Below are 17,983 nucleotides of genomic sequence, written 5' to 3'. Positions count from 1 at the left end.
ACCACGCCAAGTTAGCGAGGTGGTCCGTCGGGCTGAAGGGCTTGGAGGGTTCGAGATGTCCGGTGTTCAGGTGAGTGATGGGTGCATGAGTGCAGAGGTAAGTGTGTTTGGTGTGTGTAAAGTGTTTAAATAAGTTTTACTTACCTTTACTTACTAATGCAGGCTGCCTTCCTTCAGGTCTCGGGAGTCCCTCATCTCACCGGCACAGAAAGCAGAATGGCCGCGAGCTGTCAAAAGTTGCAGCATTCTGCTTTCTGTTCTGGAGAGATTTCTAACTGAGTCTGCGGAGAAGGACTCAAGTTAGAAGTCAGATTGTCAGTGTTTGACAGCTTCACAGAGCTGTCAAATGCTGATATTTCATCTGTCAAAAGCTCTTGACAGATGAAATGTCAATCCCTGACGTCACCTGTAACCAGGTGTCCCTTAATTGGCCTGCTGAGCCTGCTGGGCAGGCTCAATAAGGTCAATCAAGGGAAAATTGCGTGGGTTGGCCACAAATCAATGGAGGCGGGACTACAACCCAAAAAGTGGGAGTCCCGCCTCCATCACGTCCCCATTGACAAAATCGAGCCCATCGTGTGTAACCATCATCTCCTGAATATTGTTTGATTGCCTCGGGGGTCAGGAGGAATCTCCCATACTTTCTGAAATTGGACTGAAGGGCCTTTTTTCTCTACTTTTTGCCTCCCTAGAAGTTGACATTGCTAGCAACTGGGTAGGGTGATGCATGAGGTTGCACCACTTAATGGATCAGGTGAGCATTGGTGGGCCTGATGCTCTTTCCTAGTCTTTGTTTGTATGCTCATATGTAATACCTAACAGCACTGTGGGAGTACCACAAGGCAAAGGGAAAACAATTTGCAGGGCTACGGGGAAAGGGCAGGGGGAGTGGGACTCGCTGAAGTGCTCTTGCAAAGAGCCGGTACGGGCTCAATGGGCCGAATGGCCTCTTTCTGTGCTGTAACCATTCTATGGAGCGCAGTGGTTCAGATTCTACAATCACCATATGGAGTGCAGTGCTTCAAGGAGAAGGCCCACCTCCACCTTTGCAAGGGCAACTAGGGATGGGCAATCAATGCTGGCCTTGCCAGCAATGCCCATATCCTGAGAGTGAATTTTTTGAAATGTCATTTCAGCAGCTGTCATTATTTGAATCAAATCTTAAATGACATGAATCTTTTTCTGTAACTACCTGTTGATCATTTTAAACTGCAGCGGTGAAATTAATACTTTAGATGGTTTTGAATTATAGTCAAGGCAGGCAATGGAAAAATACACCTGAATAACTATTTCCAGTTGATTAGCAGACATGTCTAAGTTAAAATGAATCTACAATGGGTAAGTGGTCAGTGGAAAAGCTACAACACATTCATCAATTGATCTATTTTGAGAATAAAATAATTGGCACATGGTAGGGATTTATTGTACGTATCTTTTAAAGTTGAAAGGGTGGAGGAGGCAGACTCAATCGTGGCTTTCAAAAGGGAATTGGATAAGTATCTGAAGGAAAATAATTGCAGGGCTACGGGGAAAGGACGGGGGAGTGGGACTTGCTGAAGTGCTCTTGCAAAGAGCTGGCACGGGCTCGACGGGCTGAATGGCCTCCTTCTGTGCTGTAACCAATCTATGATTCTGTGATTCTAAGTCTTGATTGATTTGAAAAGGAATGCTGGTAATTCTTAATATAGGGACCAGTTTTCCAAAATATCCTCAAATAAGGAATCTTGACATTTCTGGAGCATTACATTAGTTATGTTAATTGTCCTTTATTTATTCAGACTGAAAAGAAAATATTAAAAATATATAATTTTGCAACAAATCCACTGCTTAATTCATTAAAGGTCTGTAAATAAATAATAGATGATTCATGTGGGATTAAAATCAATCTCAATGGATTTATTTTACTTGAGACACCTTCACTGTAATGAGAAGGCATATAAAAGAAATACAAGGTGTGTGGGTTAATTGTTAATGTTTTTTTTAATTTGTTCTATCTAGGCCAACACAGGAGATAATGCCTCAATAAAACTATCTACATGTTGTGTCAGATTATGTTTTCCTCCTTCTGTCATTAATCATTGTTACACTAGGAGTTACAGCATGGGACAAACATGTTTTAAATAGAAGTAATTTGTTGCTCAGCAGGATACACAACAGTTTTTTTCTTCTCATTTAATCAAAGCAAACTTCCAACAATCCTATTTCATGCAGCTCTCCCCTTTAACACTCTGCCCATGGTAAAGCCCTTTCCTGTTCAAAGTGTGGATGGGTCTAATTTGCTACCTGGTGAGGGAGGTGTGTTCTGTAATTGAAGGGGTCAGTTGATACCGAATCATTGCTTCCTCTGGGCTTTTGGTCAGGCTCCACGGCAATCGGCTCCAAAGGAAATCCCTAACTCATTAAAAAAAAGAATAGATTAATTGACACAGTTCTATAACAAACTGCCCCAGGACTTCATAAACTTTGCAATAGTTCATTCCAATTAGACTTAAGCTCAGCATGATAAGCACAAGCTAACCACATAATCTTTTTTCCATGGGTCTAGGGAAAAAAAAGGTTTTCCCTTTATTACCATTGGTGCAGACACAAGGAATTTGCAGTGGCAAACTAATTTGTGACTCCTTTTCTTTCTTATCACCCTTGTAATCCAGAGTAAGATAGTGGGGCATAGAAAATTTGGCGCAACAATTTAACAGGCTATATATACATTTTTATTGTCATTTTTGGCCCTCATAATTAAATTGTTAATAATGTTTTGAAATTGTAAATTGGTGTCATTTCCCAATTCTCAATGACTGAATTCCCCAAACTTAAAATGTTTCATCAGGTCAAATGAAAGCATTTTTGGAAAACTTATTTCTCATTTTGGTTTTGGGTCAATGCTTATAAAAATGGCTACATTTGTTATGTGTAGACCCATGTACCTTCGTTCTTACTATTGATTATGTAAGAGGTATAACAACAGTGACAACGACTTGCATTTGTATAGTGCGTTTCACGTAGAAAAATATACCGAGCCACTTCATAGAGGCACAAGGAAAAATGGTTGCTGAACCAAAGAACGAGACAATAAGAGAGGTGAGCAAAAGCCTGATCAAAGAGGTGGGTTTTATGCAGGGTCATAAAGATGGAGAGAGAGATGTCTGTTATGGCTCAGTTGTTAGCACGCTCACCTCTGAGTCACAAGCTAGTGGGTTCAAGTCCCACTCCAGAGACTTGTAGTCCAAAATCTAGGCTGACATCTCAGTGTAGTATTGAGAGAGTGCTGCACTGTTGGAGGTGCAGTCTTTTGGATGAGACGTTAAACCATGGCCTCGTCTGCCCTCTCAGGTGAATGTAAAAGATTCCATGGCACTATTTTGAGGAAGAAGGTGGTGGGTTCTCCCCAGTGTCCTGGCCAATATTTATCCTTCAACTAACATCACAAAACAGATTATCTGGTTATCACATTGCTAATTGTGGGACCATACTGTGTGCAAATTGGCTTCCGCTCTTCCTACAGTGACTACACTTCAAAAGTACTTAATTGGTTGTAAAGCACTTTGGGACTTCCTGAGGTCATGAAAGACGTTATAGAAATGTAAGTCTTTCTTTTACAAAGTATGATAGCCACTGTTTATTTTGTTCATTCCAGTATTTATTTTCCCCATTGACCTATCTGAGTTGACACAGGGCTGCATGGGGGTATCAGTGATATTTGACTAAATCTATGGGAATCTCCAGATCATCTTGCTCCAATTATATAGGGCCTTGGTGAGACCACACCTGGAGTACTGTGTACAATTTTGGTCTCCTTACCGAAGGAAGGATATACTTGCCATAGAGGGAGTGCAACGAAGGTTCACAAGATTGATTCCTGGGATGGCAGGACTGTCGTATGAGAAGAGATTGCGTAAACTAGGCCTGTATTCTCTTAAATTCAGAAGAATGAGAGGGGATCTCATTGAAGCATACAAAATTATTACAGGGCTTGATAGGGTCGATGCTGGGAGAATGTTTCCCTTGGCTGGGGAGTCTAGAACCAGGGGCCACAGCCTCAGGATAAAAGGTAGGCCATTCAGGACTGAGATGAGAAGAAATTTCTTCACACAGAGGGTGGTGAATCTTTGTAATTCTCTACCCCAGAGGGCTGTGGAGGCTCAGTCATTGGGTATATTCAAAACAGAAAGTCGATAGATTTCTGACTAGTAAAGGCAACAAGGGATGTGGCGATAGGGCCGGTGAATGGAGTTGAGGCAGAAGATCAGCCATGATCTCATTGAATGGCGGAGCAGACTCGAAGGGCCGAATGGCCTACTCCTGCTCCTATTTCTTATGTTCTTATGTTCTTATCCTTAACAGCCTAAATATACCCTAATATTGTGGATCATATTTAAATATCATTAGTTAAAAAATACACAACTAGTAAATATACAGCCATCAAATCCATTTTTAAAAGGTGAATATAACAAGAAGAAATCTTCTGGGATTTCCTTTAAAATGATTTGGCTAACGTAGCTTTGCAAGTTGCCCTGATTGAAGCATCTCTGTGGTCTGAGAATGACGGATTTGCTTGGCTGGGTATTACATCAGCTCTAAACAATTCCACATCTCCAAAATAGGAAGGATTGCAGCTCTGAGGAATATGTCCACCATAATGAGGGATTTTTGGGGACATTGTATTAGGAGTTATTTAATTTTTTTTACAGGTTTAATATTTTACGAAGAAAATTTCAGTCAGGCAATTGAAATGTTTTGAATCAAACGGCCCTTTATGGGCCCATAATATTACAAAACTGGTCCAATATTTTGCCAAGCAGTAAATGCCATTCATGTCTACCCAATGTAATTAAAGATAATGCAAAAATTGTAAGTCATGCCAATACAACTTTTGTATTGTGGACTATAAAGAGGGCAAGTCAGTGTAACAAAATAAATAGTTGGATTTATATAGTGCCTTATCGCATCAAAATATCTCAAAGCACTGCACTCAATGAAATGCTTTCTGTTTGCAGCAACTGACATTCCATGGGCACATCACGGCAGCATCATCCTACAAACAGCAAAGAGGTGAATGATCAGTTAATTTGGAGATTTGTTTGAAGAAATAATGTTGGGTAGGACACCAGGAGAACTCCTTACTTTTCTTCATTGGGATCTTTCATTTCCACCTGAATCACTGGAGCAGGCAGAGCTTGTAATGTATGTACCTTTAAGGGAGAGAACTAGAAAGATTTAAGTTTCACAAAAGGAACCAGCATAAAGATGAAAGTAATGCTGAGTATTTAACGGAACTGCGCAAGCTATCGAAACACTGCCAGTTTGGAACGGGACTAGAAGATACTTTAAGGGATAAGTTTGTGTGTGGGCTTCAAAGTGAAGGAACCCAGAAACGGCTTCTATCAGAAAAGGATCTTACGCTGGACAAGGCTTTCAGCATTGCAGTATCACACGAAGCAGCAGCATGGGGTGCAGCAGAGATACAACGGAGACCGCAAGAATATGGCACAAATGAAATATCATACGGAACAGTGAAGTGCTATCGCTGCGGCAGAACAGCACACGACCATAATGATTGCTCGTTCAAGGACAAAGTGTGCAGACAGTGTGGAAAAGTAGGACACATAGCAAGAGTCTGCAGGTCGGGAAAGAAAACCAGCAGCAAGAAATCTCCACAGGAGAAGTACAAGAAGGTACATAAGGTGACGGAGAGTAGTTCAGACGAACAGAAGAGTGATACAGACTCCGGAAGCAAGGAGCTGGGTTGTCTGAAACTACATAATGTGATCAAAACGGAGGATCACCAAACTATCTGGGTCACGCTCAAGATAGCAGGAGTCCAAGTGAAAATGGAATTGGACACAGGATCAGCCCTAACAGTCATAAACCGAAGGGACTACAAGCGGCTATTCTCACATATACCCTTGAGAGATACAAAGATTGTCTTGAAGACGTACACGGGGCAAAAAGTCTACCCCAAAGGAAAAATAAGGGTGAACGTTATATATAACGGCAAGGAAACACCAAAAATTGACCTATATGTATTGCCAGATGGAGGACCACCACTACTAGGACGTGAATGGATCCGGAAGATACAGCTAGATTGGCATTCCATACAAGCACTGACTGTAGATGCCAAAAAGGATGACGACGTCACACCTGGACGACTGTCAAAAATGCTAACTGACGCACAAGAAGTGTTCCAGCAGGGACTCGGAACACTAAAAGGCATAACAGCAACGATCAAAATAGAGGAAAATGCATGCCCAAAGTTTTTTAAGGCCAGACCGGTACCTTATGCGATACGCCCAGCCGTCGAAGCAGAACTGGAAGGTTTGGAACGTTCAGGAGTACTGTCCAAAGTGGACTGGAGCGAGTGGGCTACACCCATCGTTCCTGTAATGAAGAGGTCGTTGAGTAATACGCCTGGGGAACCAAAGAAGGTTCGCATCTGTGGGGACTTTAAGGTGACAGTGAACCCAGTCCTTCACACTGTACAATATCCGCTTCCGCGGATTGAAGATATTTTCGCCTCGCTATCTGGAGGGAAACATTTCACTAAGATTGATCTGGCCCAGGCGTACCTGCAAATGGAGGTAGAAGAAGCCTCGAAACAGTACCTCACAATCAACACTCATAAAGGTCTCTACCAATACAACCGGCTGGTGTTCGGGGTAGCATCAGCTCCGGCTATTTGGCAAAGGGCAATGGAGCAAGTCCTCCAAGGGATTCCAGGGACCCAGTGTTATTTGGACGACATCCTGGTCACGGGCGAAAATGACAGTGATCACCTCGCCAACCTGGAGCAGGTGCTCACTAGATTGAAGGAATATGGGCTCCGAGCTAATCGCCACAAATGCGAGTTTTTCCAGAAGCAGATCTCGTATTGTGGCCACGTTATTGATAAAGAGGGGTTACATAAGTCCCCTGAAAAGATTGAGGCAGTATTCAAGGCTCCAGCACCGGAAAATGTGTCACAACTGAGGTCGTTCCTCGGGCTGGTGAACTATTACCATAAGTTCTTGCCGAATTTGTCTACCGTACTACACCCACTGAACACCCTACTGCAAATGGGGGTACCATGGAAGTGGAGTGACGAATGTAAACGAGCTTTCCAGAAGAGCAAAGCATTGATCACATCAAAAGAGGTGTTGGCTCATTTCAACCCAGCACTACCAATTCGGTTGGCGTGTGATGCATCACCCTATGGCATTGGAGCGGTGCTGTCGCACAAATTCCCGGACGGCTCGGAGAGGCCAGTAGCCTTTGCGTCTCAGTCACTAACCTCAGCCGAGCGTAACTACGCCCAGATTGACAGAGAGGCCCTCAGCCTAGTGTGGAGAGTGAAAAAGTTCAATCACTATCTGCATGGGCTGACTGACAACCAACCACTTGTCTCCATCTTTAATCCAAAGAAGGGCGTTCCGGTGAAGACTGCACAACGGCTACAAAGATGGTCCCTTTTTCTAGCGGCACACCAATATGAAATCGAGTATAAGGGCACGAAACAGCATGGAAACGCTGATGGGCTATCACGCCTGCCACTGCCTACTGCGGAGGAAGGACCAGCAGTGGATCCTGTCGAAATATTTCATTCGACTATAATTGAATGCTTGCCAGTAACTAACGCTGGTATAGAGAAGGAGACTCGAAATGACCCGACACTGTCTCAGGTATATGATTTGATGGTGAAGGGATGGCCAGCACATGGCGACTCACTGTTGCCAGCATTCTCATCCAGAAGAGAACAGCTGTCAGTATGCCAGGGGACCTTGATGTGTGGATCCCGAGTGGTAATTCCACCCAAGTTAAGGGAGAGAGTGCTCAATGAACTTCACGAAGGTCATCTGGGAGGGGTGAAAATGAAAAGCCTTGCTAGGGCCTATGTGTGGTGGCCGGGGATCAATCAGCAAATCGAGGACCTGACAAAGAGCTGCTCAGGATGCCAGAAGGTCCAAAATGCACCACCACATGCCCCTCTACACCCATGGGACTGGCCCTCATCTCCATGGCAACGGGTGCATATTGATTTTGCTGGTCCATTCATGGACTCAATGTTTTTAATAGCCGTGGATGCGCACTCGAAATGGCCTGAGGTGATCAAAATGTCCTCCACCACCACAGAGAAAACTATTGCAGTCCTACGGACCATTTTTGCCAGGAACGGCTTGCCAGGGCAGATTTGCTCTGATACCAGACCACAGTTTGTGTCCGAAGAGTTTCGGAAATTTATGAAAAGGAATGGGGTACGGCATTACACATCCGCCCCGTATCATCCAGCCACAAATGGATTGGCTGAGAGGTTTGTACAAACCTTTAAAAAGGCAGTAAGGGCCATGTGCGATGATGACATTCCACTGCAGCCTAAGGTGGACAATTTCCTGTTAGCTTACAGAAATGCGACACATGCAGTCACCAACCATGCCCCGGCCATGATGTTCTTTAACCGAAGGTTGAGATCTCGTCTGGATTTGCTCAGACCAAATGTACGAAGAGATGTTGAGAGTAAGCAACTCCAGCACATCAATGAGAAGCCGACAAGGAGCTTCAATGTAGGGCAACTAGTCTTGGCCCGCGACTACCGAACAGAGAAATGGCAACCAGGAACAATATGCACACGGCAGTGGCCACTAATGTACACAGTGGATGTTGGGGAGAACATTGTGAGACGCCATGCTGACCAGATCCTAGAGTCACAGGAACGAGTCAACCCCATGTCTCGGCCATACGTACCTGGTGAGGAACCTGGCGTACAGTAACCCTCATTCAGTAAACACCTGTTGATCGTTCCCTGCAGTCTCTTGTCTGATTATTGAAGGACACAACAATAAGATACACGGATCTAACAGAGTTGATGCCAGTTCAAGGCCTCATCCAAAGGACAGTATCTCTGACAGTGCAGCACAGTGGAATGTCAGCCTAGATATGAGTTCAAACTGGGGTGGAGCTCTAACCCACAATTGCCCTATTCAGAAGCAAGGATGGTGACATAAGAAAACTACTAGGCGCTTGGTCAAAGCGTTAAACAAGGCTTTAATCAACTGTTTTTCAACATGGAGTTCTAGTTGTGTCCTTCACTAGTTCCTGTTAAAGAATGTCCTGAGCAAGCTGGGCCCATGCCCGAGTATTTGTACTTTCCCTGGACAGCGCCACCAGCAGGCCGCCCAGTATTATTTCATAAGTCATTTCCACATGAATGACAAGATTCATGTCAGATGGTACCAAATGAACCATTCTGTACACTAATTCACATCATGGAATGCAAGTTCATTAATGAGTCTGGGTATAAAATAGTTGCATTAGTAGAGGGAATGTTGACATTTTAAGCTCCATAACATTGAGGTGTGCGGTTCTTCAGAAAACTTCTGACATCAAGATATCAAGAGGACCTGGGCAGAGATGAACGGCATCGTTACGACTGACCAAACATTCCATCGTGCACGCATGGAACTGTTTTTTTTTTTATCTCCGGCAGCTTATAAAAGACTTGAGCACAACTTAATTAAGATTAAGAATATAGGCCTAGAAATTCAGTTGGGCGCGCCAGCCGTTAGCGCCTTAGGAGGAGTAGATCTCGAGCGCTAGGCGCTTAGCACCCGGGCGCAGCGCGATCTGCGCCTCGCCCCAACTTCAGTACACATTTAGCGCCGGCGCAAAGTCTTAGCGCGCGCCCTGCTGCGCGCGCAGATCATGACGTCATTTCCTAGTGCAACGCCCTTTGTGCGCCCCGAACCGGAACTTCACTCGCGCCAGCCCATTGTGCGCCGGGCGGCCCTAACGACTGTGAAGTGGAACGGTACACAGCCGAGGCGGGCCGCAGGGAGCGCTAATTAAAGGGCACTTACCCTGCACTATAAAGGCCAGCCATTTTGCAGCATTCACTCTTGTGCAACGGTTTTTTGGAGAGAGACCAAGGAGGAGAGCTTACTGATTTGGACCAACACTAGGACAGGTATTTTTGGCTCAGGCCAGAGCTTAGCAATTATCTTTGCCTTCATTGAGAGCTCAGTGTTTGCCAGCATATAATGGGGGCTGCATTGGGTGCCAATGCTGACTTTCAGCCTTATGCCAGAAGGGCTTACAGACGCCGTGAGAGAGTGGCAGCCCTGGCTAGACGCAGAGGGGGCAACAGGCGTCGCCAACTGAGGCCTTACCCACCCAGGGTATACCGCCAGCAGTCCTCCTATCTGACCATGTCTGCCGCGAAGTGTGTTAGGAGGCTGCGATTCAGAAGGGAGGTGGTTGCAGACATCTGCCAGCTGCTTCACAGAGATCTGCAGCCACAGCTGATGCGCAGGACGTCTCTGTCGGTGGCAGTGAAGGTGACGGTGGCTCTCAACTTCTATGCCACCGGCTCCTTCCAATCCGCTGCTGGGGACATCGCTAACATCTCCCAGTTCGCCGTGCATTGCTGTATCCGCCAGGTGACCGATGCCCTTTTCAGAAGGAGACATCAATTCATCTCCTTCCCCATGACCCTGGACAAGCAGCAGCAGCGTGCAGTGGGATTTGCAAGAATAGCGGGCTTCCCCGCAGGGCGCCATTGACTGCACGCATGTGGCTTTGCAGGCACCTCTGGAGCATGCCGAGGATTACCGCAACCGGAAGGGCTACCATTCCCTCAACGTACAGCTGGTGTGTGACCACAGGCAGCGCATCCTAGCTGTCAATGCCCGCTTTCCAGGCAGCAGCCACGATGCCTTTACCCTGCGACAGATAACTGTGGCTGACATGTTCCAGGCACAGCCTCACCCAAGAGGATGGCTTATCGGAGACAAAGGCTATCCTTTGTGTACCTGGCTCATGACCCCGCTCCGCGTGCCCACGACCCCTGCTGAAGAGGCATACAACGGGAGCCATCAAGCGACTAGGAACATCATCGAACAAACAATCGGCGTCCTGAAGCAACGGTTCCGCTGTCTGGATCGCTCCGGGGGAGCCCTCCAGTATTCGCAGGAGCGAGTCTCCCAATTCGTCGTCGTTTGCTGCATGCTGCACAACCTGGCTATCCACAGGACTCAGGCAATGCCACCTCACGTTGGACCACCACCTCAGGAGGAGGAGCAGGAGGAGCATGAGGAGGAGGAGGACGAGGAGTACCAGCCCAGGAGGGAGGCAGAAGGTCCAAGGGCCGCCCATCGGCGGCTTATTGAACGTCACTTCTAGGCCCCCTGTCAGGGAATGGCTTGTGCCAATGAAAGAACATGATTGCAGCCGCTCCGCAAGCCCTCAGCCGGTTAAGGCAACAAACACTTCAAAGATCAAACATGGACAATGTTAATAAATAAAATGCTTTATTGTACAAACTCAGGGCCCTTCCCACATGAAAACCAAAAACAGACGAAACCCCCAAAAAACACTCAACACATTACTCGCTCCCACAACCTGGAGAGGATTAACAAAACAGTGCAACTAAAATGGCCGTCATCCTCGGCCTTCGTAAAAAACAAACATCACATCCTCGGCCTTCAAAAAACAAACATCCAATTCTCGGCCTTCAAAAAACAAACATCCAATTCTCGGCCTCAAAAAACAAACATCCAATTCTCGGCCTCAAAAAACAAACACAACTGGCCACACATTCGACTTTTTGGCCCGCTAGGGCGATGCCTTGTCCATCTTTGTGTGGCCCCTGCCCGCCCTGCTGTTCCTCCTCAAAGTAAGGCCATTGGCTGCTGCAAGGCTGGGGGCAGGCTCCTGAGGGGCACATGTCGTGACGGCAGATGCCCTTGGGGGTCGGCCTAGTCGAGGTCTGGCCGTCGAGCGGGCGGCTGTTGAATGCTGCAGCTGTGGCTGGCCAGCATCAGTCGCTGCAGCAGCTCTTGGCAGCTCCACTGGGGGAGTGGCAGTGGCGGCTGGAGGAATGGGGGCAAGCTGGCGGATGGCAGGCGCTCGCTGGTCACCTGAGACATTGGCACGCGCCCGGGCCAGCACTGCAGCATGCGCACCAATCTGCCGAGGGACAGACCGCTGTGCTGCTGCAGCGCGCCGGGTGCCCTGGCGATGCCTGGCTGACACAGCGAGTGTGGCAGCAGTGAGTGCCCGTGTTGACCTGTTCAGTGACCTCATCAGAGCACCCAGTGACTGCACGGCACCACTGATCAGCTGCCCACTCGCTGCCTGAGCTGCCCCGAATGCCGCCCGACTCGCTGCCTGATCTGCCCCGAATGCCGCCCGACTCGCTGCCTGCTCTGCCCCGAATTCCGCCAAACTGATGGCCTGTGAGGCCCCGACGTCGGTCACACTCCGAGAGAGGGACTCGATGGCCTCAGGCAACCGTGCCACTACCCCCATGAGCTCCGTGTGCCGGCGCTCCGAGTCCGCGGACAAGTCCTCGAGGCGTTCCATCTCCTCGGCGAAGACCATCTCCGGACTGGAGGCTGGACTCTCCCTCTGGGGAGAAGGCCGCCGAGCTGGCCGACCCTTCCTGCGTTGCTGGACGCCGCTGGGCCCAGCAATTGGACTCCCCTCCGACCCTTCCCCCCTCTGAGGAGAAGGCCGCCGAGCTGGCCGACCCTTCCTGCATTGCTGGACGCCGCTGGGCCCAGCAATTGGACTCCCCTCCGACCCTTCCCCCATCTGGGGAGAAGGCCGCTGAGCTTCCACCCCCCTCCCGCGTTTCTGCAGGCCGCAGGTCCCATGAGCTCCCCTCCCCTCCGACACTTCCGCCACGCTCCCCTCCAGGGAAGACGTGTCCCCTACATTCGCATGGGTTGCCGCGGCTGAGGGTTCCCCTGATGGGCCGCCTTCCTCTTGCTCCTCCTCCTCCTCCTCTTCTGAGGGGCTGTCACTGGCAAGTTCAGGGACCTCCTCCTCACCATCTGAAAGCAGGAAGGCACAAGAGTAGCTTTAGAGTGAGGAGAGGGCGTCAGCGAGGGATGCATGAGTGGTGGCATTCAGCGCATTGGTCGGACAGTGTCAAAGGATGTAGATCTGATGCGCAAGTGGGACGAGAGAGGTCCAAAAGGTGATGTCCTTACCATTGGTGCCCAGAACAGGGTCGGCATCGCCACATGCAACGGGGCCAATCACCCGGCCACCCATGATGCGCTCCACGCGATGTTGCAGCTCAGTGAGCGGCTGGATCTGGGGTCGGCCTCCCCCGGTCGCAGTCCGGCTCTTCTTATTATTGGCCAGCTTGGCCTGCAAGAGAAAGGACAGCCTCTAAGTACAGTGTGTAGCCCTGATCTTGTGTGCACTGCCTCCCATGGTGGAATAGCCTGGCCAGTGTGTCGCCCTGATCTTGTGTGCACTGCCTCCCATGGTGGAATAGCCTGGCCAGTGTGTCGCCCTGATCTTGTGTGCACTGCCTCCCATGGTGGAATAGCCTGGCCAGTGTGTCGCCCTGATCTTGTGTGCACTGCCTCCCATGGTGGAATAGCTTGGCCAGTGTGTTAAGTGCAGAATGTGCAATTGATGTTCATGCCTGTCCCATAGCTGCTGCATGAGGGCTGGCCATTAGGGCTTTCAGGTCCCTTTGCCCATAATGTGAGGTGCACATGCAAGGATGAGGAGGACACTGGAAAGGGTACTCACCCTGACAATCCGAGTGAGGTCATTAAACTTTTTGCGGCATTGGACACCGCTCCTGGGGACCTCGCTGTTGGCTGACACCTTGCTGGCGACATTCCTCCAGGCTCTCCGGTAGACGCGGACCGGCGCCTTCCTGCCATTGTCCGGATACAAAATATGGCGCCTCTTCTCCACAGCACCAACCAGCACACTCAGATCAAGCTCTGAGAAGCGCTGCGCTCGTTCACGGGCCTTCTGCATGGCTTCAGGCGCTATTTGGGTCCAGCAGCAGTGTTCAGGCCTAGCTGGAGGGCTCCACTATCCAGGGCGTGGCAGCAGACCAAGTCGACCCTTCCCCCTTAAGAGCTGGCCGGCGCCAGGGTGTCTGCTGTCAATCACGAGATGGCCGCACCTGCGCTGCGCCCGGCCTGGGCGCTCTCGCTCAGCACCTCCGGCTTAGCACCTAAAGAGAGGCGTGCAGCGCCAGTTTTAGCGCTCGAGCAAACTCTTAGGGCGAAGCTAATGAATATCGGAGAAGTGGCCTCGATTTTGCGCCGGGCGCAAACTTTAGCGGCCGCCCGACTTTACCGCCCCAAAAGTGGCTACAATGAATTTCTAGGCCATAGAATTTATAAAGTAAATACAAACAGTTAATCAAAATATGGGGGGAAATAAATATGGGGAAAAATACTCTCTGCACATATATCTTGCTGAAGAATGAATGATAGGGAATAATGAAATAAATGATGTTTGTACATCTTAATTTCCCATGTGTGTCTATTATTTTATTTTCAATTTACTTTTGTGAGCACATATACACATAGATACATACATATTTATCCTTGCACTGAGTGTGTATGCATGATTGTTCATTTTCTTATTTGTTAAGCATTAAAAAATGTAAGGAATAATGAGCCGATAACATTTGAAAATATTCTGTAAGAAAGTCAGGTTCCTCTTCCACTTCTTTGCATATTAGTAGAGATGAGCAAACATGTAACTAAAATGTATAAATGATGAAAGCAGACATCAATAAATAATAATTACCTTTGCATTGCTATTAAAATAGTTAAGGGTGTTACCTATATAGCCTTCTCAAGACTGACACCTAGCAAAACAAAAAGCAATAATCTTTAAACATTTCCTTGCTATCAGCTGTTATTTATGAGTTATATACTCCACGATATTAAAGTCCAACCTCAGATTAAGGAACATCCATTTCTTATACTATTCTAAATTGCACACAAGACTGAGGTGGTTCAGGTCTGTCCTGATAGGTTTGTGTAAAAGATCAGATCAATATGTAATGGACAGAAGTGGAGTTTACTTTGGAGCCACAGAGTAAATCTAATTGGAGCCATAATTAATTATTGAGCCCAAGACAGTACCTGCTTGGCACTAGCCTAGAACTTTTGGTTGTCTTCAACAAAAAAGCATAATTTCTGTTGAATGGCTATACATAAAATGTTAACCTCTCTTTTCTCTTTACAAATTCTGACTGGCCTGCTGTCAATTTCCAGCATTGTTTGTGATTGTATCAATTATTATTTCTTCTACTTGTACGAGGCTATTTTTCAATTCTTTGAAACTGTATAAATAATTTTGTGCAATTTCATAAAAAGCGGTCATAGTTTAATTACCCCTTTGGCAAAACTGTTATCAGGGCTTCACATCAGTTTGCAGCAGGCATCGGATTTCCAACTCTGAAGCTCATGCTTTATACTGAAATGGTCAACCTTCAACCTAGAATTTTACATAGCCGGCAAAAAAATCTCCATCTTCATTGAATGTGAGAACAGGAAGAATAGCAGCTCAGGAAGCCTATTTCAGAAAGATAAACTTGGATTTGTTGAGGATCTGAAAGATACCTTCAATCTCCTGTGCCCCAGTTTCTTCAAATATCTGCAGATCAAAAGACATGCTCAGCAAAGTTCTCAATGACCCTTGTAGTAAATAATTGGACTTTGAAACCTACCTACCAAAACCTATTCACTGACCTCACTTCATACCCAATGAAACTCAAAATTCAACTTGCATAGGTTTACTGTGGGCCCCTAGGGCAGTGCAGTAAGAAACCAGGTTAGGAATTACATAAGAACATAAGAAATAGGAGCAGGAGTCAGCCATTCGGTCCCTTCGAGCCTGCTCCACCATTCAATAAGATCATGGCTGATCTTCTACCTCATCTCCGCTTTCCCGCACTATCCCCATATCCCTTGATTCTCTTAATATCCAAAAATCTATCGATCTCTGTCTTGAATATACTCAACGACTGAGCCACCACAGTCCTCTGGGGTAGAGAATTCCAAAGATTCACCACCCTCTGAGTGAAGATATTTCTCATCTCAGTCCTAAATGGCCGACCCCTTATTCTGAGACTGTGACCCCCTGGTTCTAGACTCCCCAGCCAGGGGAAACTTCCTCCCTGCATTTACCCTGTCAAGTCCTGTAAGAATTGTGTATGTTTCAATGAGATCACCTCTCATTCTTCTAAACTCTAGAGAATATAGGCCTAGTCTACTCAATCTCGCCTCATAGGACAATCCCCCCATCCCAGGAATCAGTCTGGTGAACCTTCGTTGCACTCCCTCTATGACAAGTATATCCTTCCTTGGGTAAGGAGACCAAACTGTACACAATACTCCAGGTGTGGTCTCACCGGGGTCCTAGATAATTGCAGTAAGACATCTTTACTCTTATACTCAAATCCTCTGTAATAAAGGCCAACATACCATTTGCTTTCTTAATTGCTTGCTGTACCTGCATGTTAACTTTCAGTGATTCGTGTACAGGGACACCAGGTCTCTCTGAACACCAACATTTCCCAATCTCTCACCATTTAAAAAATACTCTGCTTTTCTATTTTTCCTACCGAAGTGGATAACGTCACATTTCTCCACATTATATTCCATTTGCCATGTTCTTGCCCACTCACTTAGCTTGTCTATATCCCCTTGAAGCCTCTTTGCATCCTCCTCACAACTTACATTCCCACCTAGCTTTGTATCATCAGCAAATTTGGATATATTACATTTGATCCCCTCATCCAAATCATTGATGTACATTGTGAATAGCTGAGCCCAAGCACTGGTCCTTGTGGTACCCCACTAGTTACAGCCTATTGACCCATTTATTCCTACTCTCTGTTTTCTGTCCATTAACCAATCCTCAATCCATGCTAGTATATTACCCCCAATCCCATGAGCCCTAATTTTGTTTAATAACCTTTGTGTGGCACCTTATCGAATGCCTTCTGAAAATCCAAATACACCACATCCACTGGTTCCCCCTTATCTATTCTGCTCGTTACAACTTCAAAAAAACTCTAACAGATTCGCTAACAGAATTGGTGAAACTGCAGGAACAATTGTAGAACTAAATATACATACAACTGTGGACTAACCAACAAAAGGGCCTAAACAAGACATTCTTCACACCAGAAGGATCTTTCTAATGTAACACCAATGCTGGCATTTCCTCGGGGTAACTTCAGCGGAAACTCTTTACGCATAAACAGAATTTCTGCCAAAGTTACAGTACTGGAGCAGGAGAAACCCGAAGGAAATTTACACCTCAAAATCTCTGATAGCTGTTAGCATTCTGGATTACTAGTCCAGTAACATAACCATTACATTGCCAATAACCTATTGGAGATTTGTACAATAGTATTATTTAGCGTAACTTGAGGCTGTGGTGTCATATCAGAGAGGTGCTCAACTGGCCCTCTAGATATGACATGGGGGGGAATAATTCTGTAGGTTAGCACCTCCCATTAGCATCTGCAGAGGGGGTTAATGGGGCGCTGATGCAGTGTCGCTGGGGCGAGGCGTAACCAGTGCCACACGGCAAATGCGGCCCCCCAGCTGCGCTGCAGGTACGAGGTATTGGCAGGGACTTCAACGCCAGGCAGATCGTGATGTCAGTGAGCGTTCAATGCTCACCGGGTGCCCGATCTGCAAAATTCATTGTCGCCACTTACACTTGCACCTCGACCAGACAGCGACAGGGAGAGCAGGCTCACAGCTGACGTAAGCCTGTTCCAGCAATGTTATTTAAAGGCATCAGCATTAATCACCCGCAGCTGTCAGGGCAGGTTAGTTTCAGTGGCTTCTTGTCAGTTTCAGCCAGTGGAGCAGTGTGTATGAGTAATTTCAAGCTTCTGTTTTATCAGCAGTCTTCTGGCAAGTGCAAAGTAGCTACATTTATTGTTCAAAGATTCAAACTGCAACACTTGGCAACAGTAATGGGGGCTGTACTGGCATGTTACCTCACTCTCCAGGATCTATGGTAGAGGGAGCGTAGGCAGCGAGAAATATGGGAACATGTGCATAGAGGGATGAGGAGGGACATCAGGGCTTTCACCAGGCGGCCTTACCCTCCGAGAGTATACTGATAGCACTTCTCCTACCTTCAATTAAGTGAGGAGCAGTGTATTAGACGGCTTCGCATCACCAAGGTGGTGGTCACAGAACTCTGCCACCTCCTCCAAACG

This window comes from Somniosus microcephalus, chromosome 27, assembly GCF_052327205.1.
Source record: "Somniosus microcephalus isolate GS21.2 chromosome 27, FLI_Smic_1.0, whole genome shotgun sequence".
Lineage (NCBI taxonomy): Eukaryota > Metazoa > Chordata > Chondrichthyes > Squaliformes > Somniosidae > Somniosus > Somniosus microcephalus.
This window is presented reverse-complemented; position numbering follows the sequence as displayed.